We start from the raw sequence: 5,178 nt of genomic DNA on the forward strand, positions 1-5,178 counted from the left end.
TATTTATATTTTAAATTGTGTTTATATATATTTTTAGTTTGGCCCCTCTAATATTGATTATTTGGCTTTGCCATTGAGCTCAGCCATATCTTGTAATCAATGAATGTGAGGTACTAAATATCTTGTAGCCATATCCTAATAATATTTTTTCCTAAATATTATTAGGAAAAAATATAAAAAGGCCTCACAAACTGACAGCCATTTGCGAGTTGGCCCCCCAATGTTCAAAAGGTACTAAAGTAGCCCCATAAAGTTCCAAAATATTTTAAATTGGCCGCTCCATTAGTCAACCCCATCAAGTTGGATGTAAAGCGCATCACATGTCATGCACATGCCTTTTTTGGATTTGAATTTACTAAAATACCCTTCAGTGGTAAGAGAAAATTTTTCCTTCATAAAGCGACGTCATTTGGCCTAGGTTATTATACAATAGCCAAAACGACGTCATTTTGGTTAATGTATAATAACCTAAGCCAAACATCACATGCAACAAGGTCTTCTTCTCCACACCGTGCCTTTGCTGTCAGTCTTCTCTTCTCACGCCTTACCGCACCGCACACCTCCTTTGTGAAACAATAGCCTCATGCAAATCGTTTATGGACAAGTGCTTGTTTAATAATTCCATTGAAGGTAACCCACTTTTATTATTTGAGATTTCGGTACTGTTTAAGGTTTGTTTGTGGCTCTTCATTAGGGTTTTTTTTTTTTTTTTTTTTCCAATCACCACAATGGGTTTCCATAGTTCAAAATTAGAGAGACTCAATGTAGTGTTGGAGTTCTCTTTCTTGATTTTTTGGATTTGCGTGAAGGAAAATGATTTTTTAGTGACCTGAGAGAGAGACAGAGAGAAGAAGAAGTGAGAGAAAAAAAAATAATGGGTCTCTTTTTTTGTAAAATTTTATTGGAGGTTTTTGTGTACACGCATGTCAAGTCTCTTTATATATATATATATATATATATATATATATATATATTGGTATATTTGTTTGCTTGTTTGTCTGTTATATATATGTTTGTTTGCTTGTCTGCTTATTGGGGGTTTGTTTGCATTGACACATAATAGGGTTTGAGTTGCTTGTCTGTTATATGTCTGGTATATTTGTTTTATGTATGTGGTTGTACACAGTCAACCCATTTAATAATGTAGTTTTGTTGGTTTATTGTTGATAGATTGTGTGGTCCCTACGGATGTTAAATGATTTGGGAAGTTGTTTTCAGTTTTGAAAATGATGCACTAAGGCATCATATTCCTAATGTGGTCCCTGGATGTGCCCCCACTTTTTAGACTAATTGCTTGCACTTTTGTGTACATAATTAATGACATTTGATCGTTTAATCAATCTCATTGGCTGCATGTTCATGCTATACTGAAATCATGATAAACAACATATCTTACCACAAATAATTAATGATGTCTCATTCGAAAACTTATTCAAATTAATTTATTTGCGGTTTGAGTTGCTTGTCTGTTATATGTCTAGTATATTTGTTTTATGTATGTGGTTGTACACAGTCAACCCATTTAATAATGTAGTTTTATTGGTTTATGGTTGATGGATTGTGTGGTCCCTACGGATGTTAAATTATTTGGGAAGTTGTTTTCAGTTTTGAAAAGGATGCACTAAGGTATCATATTCCTAATGTGGTCCCTGGATGTGCCCCTACTTTTTAGACTAATTGGTTGCACTTTTGTGTACATAATTAATGACATTTGATCATTTAATCAATCTCATTGGCTGCATGTTCATGCTATACTGAAATTAAGATAAACAACATATCTTACCACAAATCATTGATGATGTCCCATTCGAAAACTTATTCAAATTAATTTATATGCGGTTTGAGTTGCTTGTCTGTTATATGTCTAGTATATTTGTGTAAGACCCGAGAAAATAATTAAGCTTAATACTAGTAACCTCATAGTAATTTGAATTAATTAGTAGAATAAATAATGCATGGAATAATTAGAATAATAAATATAATAATAATAATGACTTTATCATAAATGAGATTGATTAATAATAATAATATTTGTGTGATAATAATATAATAGCAATATTATTTAATGATGATATACTTATGTAATATAAGTTTTAAGTGATAAAGAGATTAACTAATAGCAATGTTAGTGTGACAATTGATCAATAAATAAAATAGGTTAACGGTATTAGAATAATAAAGTGTAATAATAAATTATAGTGTGGTAAATGATTAATGGTAATGATAAGTTGTGGTTAGAATAAATAAATGTAGTGTGGGGAATTAAAGAGAGAACAAAAAGATATAATTAATATGAGGTGGGGTAATATAGCAATTTATAAAAGATTGGGCTTTTAAATAAAAAGGAGATGTAACTAATGCCACGTGTCGGGCTACCATTGGCTTTGTGGGATATCTCTTATCCCTTTAACCCATTTCTTTCTCCCCTCTCCCAAAACCCACGTGCAGCAGCCCCCTTCCCCATTTCCTTTCTTTTCTTCTTTCTTCCTTCTCCCATCTCACGTGCACTCTCCCCCTCCCTTCTTTCTTTTCTTTCTCTTCTCTCTTTCCCTTCTTCTCACGTACGCACACCACACCGACAAGGAGAGAGAGAGAATGAGCTAGAGAGAGAAAGAGCTGTAGGTTGAGAGAGAGAGAGAGAATGAGACCAAATGAGAGAGAGAGCTACTGCTGTCCGAAGAAGAAGAAAGAGGAAGAAAGAAGAAGAAGAAGAGAAAGTGAGGAAGTTGAAGTGGGTTTCGGCCATGGGTGCTTGTGAGGTAAAAGCTTTAGTCTTTTCTTGTAATTTTCGTTATGTTTGTGGGGATGGAAGCTAGAAATTGTGTGGATTTGTGGGGCTTTGATTTTGGTCCGAAAATTAGGGTTCTTGAATGGGATTTTGTTATATGGTTGAATCTCTAGTTTCTCTTTAAGGTTTTGTTCTACCCATTGAATATCAAGCTTGAAATCATAATAATTTGGGGAATTTCTAATTAGGTCCGAAAATTGGGGAATTTTAATTAGAAGCCTAATTCCTAAAATTAGCTTGGGGCTTTTATGTGTTATAGATTGCTATGCATTATACAAGTTTTGGGTTATTTAATTAATGGGTTAAAACTCTAATTTTACCTATGGGTAAAGTATGAACGTATACCCTAATTTTATATGGTTTGTATTAATTTGGGGCTTTAGGTATGTGAACACTAGGAATGTTGTTTGAATGGGTTAATTACATTTAAAGTGTTAATTAACCCTAGGCTTTCATGGGTTTAATAGAAATTGATGAATATGGGTTTAGGTTCTAATGTCATATTAGAATCATGGTAATTATTGTAAGTGTTTATGAGTATTATAAATTGGGGTAAATGACATGAGAATGGATATATACATGTTAGGTATGATAAGGGAGTAAATGAGTATTTAATGTAATGAGTAGTAAATAGATAAGTAGATGGAATTCATTAAGTGTGTATTTAGTAATCAAGTTAATACATGGTGTAAGAATATGGTAACCTTGGGTGCCTTAGTGTAAAGCAATTAATTAGAATAAGACCTTAGTTGTGTTGGCTTATTTGGAGGGTCTTTGGTGCTTAGTTAAAATCTAGGAGAGTAAGCGATGTAGCGAGAGATGCTTGTGGGATGCAAGTATCTTGGTGAAGTTTGTGTTGTTAGAGCCTATAATAGAGTTTAACTATGTGTTTATCATGTAAATATATAGGTACTCGCAAGAGGGTCAAGGTTGCTAAGAGAACCCAAGCAGATAGAGGTAAGTATTTTACTTCCTGCGTAAAAAGATAGTATGTTTTAAAGTATAAAAGATGTTTTGGATGAATGATTGATACAAGATGTTTTGTAATTATATGAGTATTTAATGATGTTCCATGAGATGTGTTGGATGAATGTTTGATGTGATGTTTTTATGAGCTTTTATGGGTTTACAAGATAATGTGATGATTATGTTGTTATGAGCATTTTGATGGTTGGCATAGTTTATGACATGATTCTATGATTTTATGATATGAGTTATGATAGCATATGAGTTCAAGGATTTATTGACATAAGTATGAACATTGCATGAGCAATGAAACGGAAACGAGGTTCAACTCCGGTAGTGATTGAGTATGATCTCACTACCGTAGAGCTGGCCCATGCATAACGGAAATGGGATTCAACTCCGGTGGTGATTGAGTATCGTCTCACTACCGTAGAGCTGGCCTCAAGTATAACGAAAAACAATAAGCCGGCCCCTGGTAGCGATGACAAGTCTCCTACCACAGGGTTGCCCTCATGATGGAAATGGCACAAGATGATGAGCATAAGCATAAGCATGCATAACATATGATTGCATGAAAATGATGATAAAGGCAAGGTAACCCAGCCTTACTTCGTAGATGTCACAAGTAGAGGCAAGCAAAGTAAGGACAGAGACAAATGATGTTAAAGGAAGGGTAATTGGTCTTACTTTGTAGATGGCTCAAGTAGTGGCAAGCAAAGTAAGAACGGTCCTTGTTTTGTAAATGGCACAAGTAGGGACAAGAAAGACAAGGATTGGCCTTACTCTGTAGATGGCACAAGTAGGGGCAAGCAGAGTAAGGACAGAGACAAGCGATGTTAAAGGAAAGGTAACTGGTTTTACATTGTAGATGGCTCAAGTAGCGGCAAGCAAAGTAAGAACGATCTTTGTTTTGTAGATGGCACAAGTAGGCGCAAGCAAAACAAGGATTGACCTTACTCTGTAGATGGCACAAGTAGACGCAAGCAGAGTAAGGACAGGGACAAATGGTACACAGAGAAAGAAGAATGACAATGATGAGCATGAGTTTGCATGGCATATGATGTTATGATGATGATGATGATATATGATGCTTGCATTGTTGCATATGATGATTTTTATGCTAGACGTATCGGTATGCATATGAAACGGGAGATGAAACCGTGTGTATGTATATCGTTATGGATTGATGATACATGGTGACTTTCCATATGTTTTATTGTTAAGCTATATAATATGCAAGTATGTGTAAAGTTAGATGGGTTAGTATGCGCATGTTCCGAGAGTGGAAGATCGGGCTTACGTATACTTTCACAACTAATCTAGTATGTTTTCAAATGATGATTTTTTTTGAAAGCCTAGTGAGTTCTATACTGCTGAGCATCTCTATTTCATGGAGACGGCGGGCTCATAAAATTTGCCTTCAT

Source organism: Corylus avellana, chromosome ca1, assembly GCF_901000735.1.
Source record: "Corylus avellana chromosome ca1, CavTom2PMs-1.0".
NCBI lineage: Eukaryota > Viridiplantae > Streptophyta > Magnoliopsida > Fagales > Betulaceae > Corylus > Corylus avellana.